This window comes from Psammomys obesus, unplaced genomic scaffold (genome assembly GCF_907164565.1).
Source record: "Psammomys obesus unplaced genomic scaffold, mPsaObe1.curated_primary_1811, whole genome shotgun sequence".
Taxonomy (NCBI): Eukaryota; Metazoa; Chordata; class Mammalia; order Rodentia; family Muridae; genus Psammomys; species Psammomys obesus.
In genome coordinates, this window is record NW_026591816.1 from 1854276 (window position 1) to 1864937 (window position 10662).

The following is a 10662-nucleotide window of genomic DNA, read 5'->3' on the forward strand; positions in this document are numbered from 1 at the left end:
GAATAAATTGTATTAAATAAATTAATTAATTAAAAAAGAAATGGAGCCTTATCACATAAACTTATAGGTTGCTTTGTGGAGAAATGTTTACATAAGGAAACATTTAATTTAAGTTATTCTTTTCATTCTTTGATGTCTTGGGTATATACTATAAAATATTTTTTTTCTCATTTTGAAGAAAAAGAAACAAATGTAGCTCAGAACTAAGGTCAGTTCATTCACTCACCCTTTCATTCATTCATTCATTCAGTCAGTCAGTCATTATTCATTCACATTTTAAATTCCATGCATCATTATATAGAACATTCATTCTGTGTGCACTGCACAAACTTTGAAAATGCTTTAGCTATTGCTGGAACTTACTGGCAGAGTTGAATAGCTCTTTAGTGGGAGTGAGGATTGAAAGAAAATTAAAAAAACAAAGACACTACACATGGAATCTGTTCAAGAGGGTTTCTAGTAGAAACTAGGCACCCTGGTTTATTCTATAGTCTCTTTTTATAGTCAGAGCAAAGCACTTTGATACAATGACGTTTATGGAGAAGTCAAGCTTGTTTACCTCGACCACCTGTCTGTAGCATTAAAGTTTGAATCTTGTGTAAAAATGTTGACATTTCCAAGCAACAAAGCATAAGGAGAATCTACATAGGCGATTATAGGGCCTTCTAAGAGCTTCTGCGGCAAGCTTCCAAATATGTGTGTGCTGAAAACCAGAATCAGACCTAAGTCCCATAGTCAGTCCTATTTTCCCATTTTTCCTGATTTTGTTGAGAATTGTCCTGATTACCAGATCAATCAAGTATAGTCACGTTGTATCTAAGAGGTTTCTCTGCACATCTTTTCCCAGGAGCAGAATGAAACAAAGGTGGGTCAGGAGCATAAGCCCAATACAGCTCTCCATTCACCATCAGGACAGAATTCACCATGGTCATCAGCAGGAACATCCTCCTTCAGGGGAACATCTGCAAATAGCACCAACCTTTCTGGGATCCACCTGGCTCCTTCTGAGTCCTGTGGAAAAACACAAACATGCCATCTTCCCCATATTAATACAGAGTTGGCGTCCTTCCATATTCCAGTAATTGGATATTTCCATTTCACTTGGGCATAATAATCTTTGGTACTAAGGAGCCACAATCGATCAGCTACAAAATGGCCTTGTATATCTACATTCAAAAAATTTAAAATAAAACATGATTACGATTTAGGGATATGACTCCCCCTTTCTTATTTTTTGTAATTTGTTCTTAAGAGATCCATGGGCACATGCCACAATTCCTTGACCTTGAGGATTATATGGAATACCCGTTTTATGACTTATATTCATTTGGGCATATAAATGCCAAAAGGCTTGACTAAAATATGCAGTACCATTATCAGTCTTTATAACGGAAGGAATACCTATTGTAGCAAAACATTTTAAGCAATGACTTATAACATGTTTGGTAGCTTCTCCTGCTTAGGGAATTGCCATTATAAATCCTAAAAAAGCATCAGTTGTTGGGTGAACATATTTTAGTTTTCCAAATTCTGGGATATGAGTCATATGCATTGTTGTTTAGAATGGTTCCAGCCCTAGGTTTTGAGTAAGTTAACTTTATGTTACAGATTTTAAACATACCCAATGACCAATCATCTATAACCAAGACAAATTGAACATGGTAACTTATACATTTAAGACAGACAGACAAACACCTTGCTATTTGTTGAATCCAATTTTTTTTTTTTTTTACCACAGAAGCTTTGTAGCAGAATTAACTATTCACTTTCTTACTGGAAAAACTGAGAAGCTTACCCCCCTCTTCTTTTCTATCTCAAGTGATTTTAGATGTTACTTGACACTACTCAGCAAATTTTGACTTCCATAATAAATTATCTTCTCCTGTCAACCATTCTCTTGCTAATTACTTCCAGTCGCTTGGGCAGAGAGCCTCAGTTGGCAAGGACTCTAATAGAGCTTGAGTAAAAGGTGCTCTAGTACCATATTGAGTGCATGCAATTTTCAATTCTTTCAACTGTTTAAAAGATACAGGTGCATGAAGTCTCACCACATTACCCTGTCCATCAGGTTGCTGTATAATTGGGAAGCCATAAAACTCAGTTATATCTTCTTCTTTCTGCCTAGCTTGTTCTTCCTCTAACTTTGCAACCACATCAGAATCTAAGTTATTCTCAAAGTTTTCTTCCAACAAGAAATTATCATTAGGAGGGACAAATAACTCTTCTGGAGGAGCCAATGGTTTAATCTCATTTTGTCTTGAAGCCTCCCATCTTTCCTCTTTTTCTCTAACCCTGAAAGTTTCACTTTCTTAGTCCTGTGCCACACATACAGAATATTTCTAATTAAATTCCCACTTTTACTTTTGAATCTTACTTATTGCATCCTTTTCTCTTTACTTTATGATCCGAGCTTGCCAACACCCATGGTGTCCTTCACTGCTTCCCCGTATCTCAGGTCCCTGTTTGGGCACCAAATTGTTGGAGCCCACCTGCAGAGTCAAACCACTCTTGAGTGGAGAGTGAGGATTGAAAGAAAATTAAAAAAAAAAAACAACAACAACAACAAAAAACAAGACACTGCACATGGGATCTGTTCGAGAGGGCTGTTTCTATAATTTCCAACAGAAACTAGGCACCCTGGTTTATTCCATAGTCCTTTTTTATAGTTGGAACAAAGCACTTTGATACACTGAAGTTCATTGAGAAGTTAAGCTTGTTTACCTTGATCACCTGTCTGTGTGATCATCACAAAAAGAAAAGGAAGTGAACTTGGAAAAAACATCCTGCCTACTGTCACAAACAAAAGGAAGTGAACACTTGGCAATATATCCTGTCTATCCGTGTCTCTAGGTGAAGGCCAGGGTAAAACATGTTTTTCGCTGAGAGCTCAATACTAAAGTATCCTGACAAACAAGTGACTCTCCACACACTATAGACACTTGACCTTAGCATTTTTTATCTAGCTGAGGAAATAAAATATACTCATTTAAATAGAGTGGCAGCTAATATATGAGAAATCATGTTGGATGCCTCTGTTTTACTGTAAATACCAATAATGTCAAGTTTTGGTCTAGAAGAAGGAATGAAGTTTGGTTTTAGAAGGATTGCTACACCACCCTGGGATCTTAAGCAGGATGTAAATTTCTTGTCGATGTGTCATTCATATTCATATAAGATACTGAGAGAGGAACCAAGGCAGAGACTGACTGATTGGTGTATTTGGCCATTAACTTACTTTAAATCTTGTGATCTCAGGCTTTAGTGGATAAAGTTTACTTTAGGGGTGAAGGGGTGTTTCTGAAATTTCTGTATCATCCTGTGTCAGGACTGCCTGGTCCAGATTCTGCAAGGTGTTTGGATGGAGGCAGTCAGTTGTTTCAGGAGTCTTCACTGATGGGTGTAAACACAGAACAGGGATTCATTCACTCAGAAAGTGCTACAAAGCATGTTTCTTCTTTTCTTTCTATTCTGTGCTCATTTAAACTTCATGTTTAAGTGAACACAGGAACATTTTTTTAATATTTTTTATTAAAATTTTTTTTTACTATTAATTAGATTTTATTCACTTTGTATTCCCCCATAAGCCCCTCCCTCCTCCCCTCCCGATCCCACCCTCCCTCCCCCTTCTTCATGCATGCCCCTCCCCAAGTCCACTGATAGCAGAGGTCCTCCTCTCCTTCCTTCTGATCTTAGTCTATCAGATCACATCAGGAGTGACTGCATTGTCATCTTCTGTGGCCTGGCAAGGCTGCTCCCTACTCAGGGGGAGGTGATTAAAGAACAGGCTAATCAGATTATGTCAGTCCCTCTTCCCATTACTATGTAACCCACTTGGACACTAAACTGCCATGAGTTACATATGTGCAGGGGTTCTAGGTTATCTCCATGAATAGTCCTTGGTTGGAGTATGAGTCTCTGGGAAGTTCCCTGTGTTCAAATTTATTCGTGTGTGTGTGTGTGTGTGTGTGTGCATGTGTGACATAGGTGCCCCTTCTAGGGTACAGCATGTGACAATTACTTACTTTTAGAGTGTTGACCAGTTCTGAGTATCTGAATTTACTACTGCCCACCCCAAGAAGAAGCTCCTCAAAGACTGAGAGAAACACTAATTTATGGAGTGAATTTCCAGGGCTTAATTGAAAGCTGAGGTTCTCAGATCCCTTCCGCTCCTGTGGCTCTCGTTAGCCCTGTGTGGGGCAGAGGTTGGTGAGCAGGAACTGTAGGTCTCTGCTGCCTCTCTAGTTCCTGGTGTTCTGCAATGTGGGGAAGGGAGACCACAAGTCATTTTCTGGTAGTCACTTCAGTCACCTGTACTGTTCCATGACATCTCCTGTTCCTGGGTGGTCTGGATGTCCCTGACTGTGCAGTTTTTATACCCAGGTTGATTCAGCAGCCAATTTGAGAGGACTCATAGCTGGGCCCTGGATCTTAGTTCACTCTTCTCTCCCTATAGAGAGCTCATTTGGCTCAACAGATTTTGTCTACCACAGGATAAGAGTTTACTATGTAGTTGTTCCTATTTTGTTTTAAAAATAACACTGTGTTTGCTTAAACATGAACTTCTAAACGAGATATAGAACAGGAAGAAAATCAGTAGCATCCCCCAGCACCATTTCCTGAGCATGTGGAAGGTTCTCTAAGATGAATCATAAATGGTTAGATTTTTGTAATATTTGAAATAGGGAGTTTTCATTGTTCAATTTTACTTCTTGCCCCCCCCCCCAAGGGTTTCTCAGAAGAAGACTTTCAAAATGATCCTAAAGCTCTCACTTTATGAAGTTCTGGTAAGGATTTTTATCTGTCATGACCTTTATTGAGCATCTAACACAAGGATAGGAGGGCATAATAGGACCTAGCGGCAGATGAGAGAGTATGTTGAGTTCGAATTATAGAAATTTGGATTATCTTAATCATGGTGGATTATCTTAATTATGGTGTACATGGGTAGAACACCAGGGCTATCTGAATGACAAAACAAGGTTAGTCTCACTACTCTTAGACAGAATGTCTGAGCGAGAGAGTGCCAGGAGTGCATTTTTGCTGTTGTAAAGTGTGTTTGAGAGTGTGATGCTGTTTGTAAACTAATCTCACCATTACTGTGCAGCAGCAACTGAGACAAGATTTATAGCCAGATTAGCCAGGTTCTTAGCCAGGCTCTGCCGAGCACCAATTTTATTTTATCCTTTCAGAGAAGTTTGTTAACCATGCTGTGTCTCAGTTTCCCAGTCTTTAAATTGAGGCCATCAACACCTCATTGTGGGGGTGTTGTAGTGGTTGAAGGAACGATGTGCACAGGGAATTTGGTCTGGTCCTTGGCATTATAGACATTAAGCAAATTCTTGGAGCTGGTGCTTTTTAGATGAGGTTAAGGCACAGAACAATTAAGTACTCTGTCGGTGTGTTTCATTGCTCATAAGTGGCCAAACTGGGATTTGAACCTCGGCATTGTGGCTTGAGGATGTACGCAGCAACTCTAGTATATGTGAACTATTGGTTATATTTTAGTGGCACTGCCAAGATTACTATAATTTTGGTGAAATATTCATTCTGTATAAGAAACATGTTCTTCAAATCTGATCTTATTAATCAAAACATAGATAATCCTATTAAGCCTCAAGACAAAACTATATAACTAAAACCTCCTTGGGTAGATAAAGATGACTGTTGTAAAGGCCACATTTAGCTGAAATTTGAACCAGGGTAAGGATGAATGGCTTATTGGGCAGTTCATACCCAAAATAATCTAACAAAATTGAATGAATTCTTTCCATTGTTATTCCTGGCTCACTGGAAAGTCAAAGCTAGGGTCATGTTGGGGCAGCTTAGAGTGGGGGTCTTGAGGAACAATAAGCAATAGCATTATGAATACATACTTCCTTAAAGTTTCTTTCTTACAATCTTCCTACAATCTAGTCTCTGTGTAGTAATTATCAAGGTCTTTTGTAAGATTCAATCAGAATCTAACTTTCCCTACTTAATGTCCTCTCTGACATTCCATGGCACTCTGCTTCCCAGTTTTATTTTCAGCTTCAAGTACGAAATGCCCAGGTTTCCTCATTATATTCAGTTCTGTGCATGCAATCTGTCTTTGAAAAAGCCATGTTTATTCTGACCTTAGGGCCTTTGGCCACTGCTCTTTGGAAAGCCTTACCCCAGGCTCTACATTTGAACGCTTCCTCTTCATGACTGGTCTGTTGAGAGTTGTTTACTTTGAGAACCTATCTGGCCACTTGGATGAATCTAGTCCATTCACCTTCCAGATCCTGGCTCAGACCTTGCTTCAATTTCTTCATATCAGTCATCACCCCTGGCATGATATTAAGTGTTTATTAACCTATTAATAAATTTTACAAAGTTAAGGACTTGACTTTGCTCCTAAGCACTTGCCACATGATAGATATTTACAGAACAAAAGAATACAGCTTATGTGTCTCCAACTCCTTAAAATTAATCAGATACTGCCAGCCTAACATAACCTTGTAAATTCCAGGGTTCTAAAAATGTCAGCCTGAAAAAAGTAACCTTTTCTCTCACTCTCTAAAAATCCCCTACATTGCTTGTAACAAACTCCTTTATCAGTGGCTTTTGGATAGCCCCAAAGCTATTTACTTGGATGAGTCTCACAGTTGGTTCTTTCAACAGCAGCACAATCTGGTCTTGGCTTCAAACTTGTTTTTATATAGTAAGCATGCTGACTATCTCCACCTGATTGCGGGTGTTTCTCTTGGATCACAACTAAGAGGCCCCACTCTCAGTTCCTTCCCTGTGTTCCCTTTTCTTTGTGCATCCAAAGAAAAGGCACAATTGCAACATTCTTCACTGAAATATAAGCTGTTTGTTCTTTACTGCTTCCCTCATTTTCTGTAGATCTCTGTCAGGCAACTTAGATTAGGCAACATCTATAAGACACGGGCCAGATTTCTGAATTTTTATTTCCAAGAAAAAGGTGTGACTGTGATCTTGAGGGGAGGAAACAAGAAGATACCATATCACAGAGCTGAATTTCCCTTGGAGGAAATATCTTTATTTTTTTCTTCAGAAGCTGTGATCTCTTCAATTAACTGGCTGATTGATTTTCTAGGTATATCTTTACAAAAATTTATGACCTTCACAAATAAAAAAGGAATTGGTTTTAGCTTTACAGTTTGCCTTTATTATACAAAAAAAAAAAGAGATGAGATAGCAAAGTAATGTTGGTATCAAGTTATATACATTATATAAAATTATCTGTATATTCTAAAACTTCTGATATTTATTTTTATATACTCTTTCCTTGGTAATAAGAATTTGTGTCAATTTGAGTATGTAAGAAAACAGCACACACCACAACATTCCTACCAGCTGGAGAAGATAATGTGTTATCCTTTTTAGGGGACCATCCACTCAGTATTTAAGATATTTCTCTCCACTGTCTTAGATTCCTACGCAAGTTGACCTGGTGTCAAGCAAAGACAAACATCACTTTAAGGGTGAAACAACTGGAAATTGTGGTAAACAGAAACAACAAACCTGACTGAATGGAGCACCATGATTTGGTTGATTTTGACTCTGGTGTTGCTGAAGGAAAACTCTCATGGCTTAACAAGCGATGCATTGCGATTACATCCTGGAGCTAAGTCAGGATGTGCTGTTGCTAACTCAGTTAGAACTTCTCTAGTAGCAAAAGTGAACAAGTGTGAAGGGCCACCAACTGAAAACCTGGCCACATTAGCTTTCCATTGATACCATAAGACATGAAGCCTTCTGAAACAATACGACTTTGTCATCTTTCGGTTCTGTGAATCAGAAGTCTAGGTGAGTCTGACCCATTTCTCTTTTCTACTTCTCCCAAGGTAATGAGGTCAAGATGCCATTCTGGCCCCTTATCTAGAGGTTCTAGGGAGAAATGTCCTTCTAAGCTCCCTCAACTCTTTTTTAAAACTTTTAAAAATTAACTATTTATTCACTATATCCTGCCTGATCCTATCCCCTTTCCTCCTCTCCTCCTGGTTTTACCCTCCCTCCCTTTTCTCCCACACCCCTTTCTTTACACCTCAGAAAATGGGAACCCCACCCACCCACCCTAGCTCATCAAGTGGTATCAGGACTGAGCATGTCCTCATCCTCTGTGGCATGGTGAGGCAGTCCTGCCAGGGCGGAGTAATTAAAAAGTAGGCAGTAGAGTCCATATCAGAGACAGCCCCTCCTCCCCTTACTAGGAAACCCATATGAAGCCTGAGCTGCCCATCTGGTACATCTGTGTATGGGGGCCTAAGTCCAGTCTATGCATGGTCCTTGGTTGGTGCTCCTGTCTCTACAGGCCCCTCTAGGTCCTGGTTGGCCCTGTTGGTCTTCTTGTGAAGCTCCTGTCACCTCCACATCCTATCCATCCACTCTCCCTCCCCCAACTCCGACATGACTCCTTATGCTTTACCCAATGTTTGGCTGTGCATCTCTGCTGGGTGTAGGTTCTCAGAGGACAGCTATGCTAGGCGCCTGTCTGCAAGCATAGCAGAATAGTTAACAGTGCTAGGGGTTGGCTCTTCCTCATGTGGTGGGTCTCAGGTTGGGCCGGACATTGATTGGACATTCCCTCAATCTCTGCACATCTTGTAGGCAGGGTAAATTTTGGGTCTAAGGTTTTGTGGGTGGGTTGGTGTTACCCTCCCTCTGCTAGGAACACTGTTTAGTTAGAGAGTGTCCTTTTCAGTCTTCATGACCTCTGCTACTAGGAGTCTCAGCTAGAGTCACCCCCCCCATCCTGTCCTAGGTCTCTAGCTTGACACAGAGATGCCTCTGCCCAGTTTCTCTTCTCTCTGCTGGCCCTAGAGCAAGGTGTAGGAGTACAGAGGGCCTGCAGAGAAATCATGGGCTTCTTCGACTCTTTTGCAGCCTCAGGGCCAAATGTTCCTTTATTGACACAAGTCTGCATTTTGCATATTATGGCCCATCTCAAACTTTCTACCCTTTCAACATCCCTTCCCCTTCATCTCTTTCTCACCTATCAACAGCGGAAAGCCTTCTGCTTGCAGTGGCTCAGATGTCTGCACGGCACACATCTGTATAGACCAGAATGCCTTTCTCTCAGTGGGGCCTTGATGCTCTTTGTCATGCCTGTAGTTTCAGACAGAGCATGTGGGCAGACACGGACCGTCTATACTTCTGGATCTACACTCTGTGCGTGTTTCAATGTTTCACATTTATATCACCTGTGCTAATCAGTTTTAACTGTCAACTTAAGACAACTTAGAGCAGCAGTTTTCAATCTGTGAGTCATGACCCCTGTGGGGGGTGGATCTAACAATCCTTTCACAGGGGTCACGTAGCGGATATCCTGTGTGCTGGATATCCACACTATGGCATATAACAGTAGCAAAATTGCAGTTATGAAGTAGCAATGAAAATGATTTTATGGTTGGGTGTCACCACAACATGAGGAACAGTATTACAGGAACACAGCATTAGGAAGATTGAGAACCACTGGCTTAGCGTCACCTTGGAAACAGCTGAATGAGGAATTGCCTAGGCAAGTTGGTCTGTGGGCACATCTGCAGAGAATTGTCTTGACTGTTACGTGCTGTGAGGTGACTTACCTTGAATGTGGATGTCACTGTGCTATGGACCAGGCCACGGAATGCACAAAGGGAGAGAAAGCCAGCTGAGTACAAAGAGAGCAAATGAGCAATGTCTGCATGTTGATCACCCTCTGCTTCTGACTACGGACCTGGTGCTTCTGCGCCTGTCCTGAAGTCCCCGAGATAACGGACTGCAACCCGGAACTGTAAAACAGATTAACTCTTTCCTTCATGTGTTGTTTTAATTTTGTTAGGGTAATTTATTACAACAGCAGAAATGAAACTAGAATATAACCTGTTTTCTACTCCTTAAACATTTCATTCTTACTCCTTCCTCAAAGAGTTTGTACTTTCCATGTGTCTTTTGCCTGGAATGATCAGGTCCCAATTTCCATAGAGACATTCCTCTGTCCTTTGTCATCATTGAGGTTCATGCCTCGTATCTCATATGAGAGACAATTCGTGGTCCTTCTTGTCAACTACCTCCCACACGTCAGTGACTCTCATGGCTCCAAATTACGCCATTCCTTTACACTACCGCAACTATCACTGTCGTAATGTGTACTCTTCTGCCTCTTCCCACCATGCTTGCAGCCACTCGAGCTGTCTCATTCACCACTCTATCACATGTATCAAGAGCAATGTCAAGAACAGGAGAGAAGATAGTAATTTTGTGTGTAAATTGCATTGTCTTTTTTGATTAAAACTTTTGTTTAAATTTATGCTTTATTTGTCAACACGTTTTTATTTATCCTTTGACAATTACATACATATAAAATTCTGTCGGGAGCCGCTCCCGCCATTACAAGATGGCGCCGGCTTCCTGCTTCCTGGTTCTTCTTGCCAGCATTTTCGCGCTTCTTGCCTGCGCCGCCCTGCAGTTTACGCATGCGCAGCTTTATGCTAATGAGGGTTTAGGCTGCACTCCAATTGCCAGCCATATGCTTATGAGAACTTAAACAGAGCACCAATTACAGACGGACAGGTCGCGCTGCTGGCTATTTAAGCAGAGCACAACCCGGGGTTTGGGTCCTTCACCATCTGCAAGAAAGAGCTGTACAATAAACTTGCCGCTGAAGAAATCCTCGGTTGTTGCGTCGTCCTTATC

At 40.8% G+C, this 10662-nt stretch overlaps 1 long non-coding RNA gene across 2 annotated transcripts; it reads right to left on the minus strand.

Annotated features, from left to right (window-relative positions):
• Window positions 1-439: 439 nt before the first annotated feature.
• On the minus strand, window positions 440-10066 carry LOC129680422 (uncharacterized). 2 transcript variants are annotated; one of them, XR_008720687.1, is made up of 3 exons: window positions 9573-10066; window positions 3236-3390; window positions 440-1011 (listed from the first exon to the last, which is right to left on the minus strand). It is a non-coding gene; the product is annotated as an uncharacterized LOC129680422 (long non-coding RNA). The 2 variants fall into 2 exon arrangements; XR_008720686.1 differs by lacking the exon at window positions 9573-10066 and adding an exon at window positions 6152-6346.
• Window positions 10067-10662: the final 596 nt, after the last annotated feature.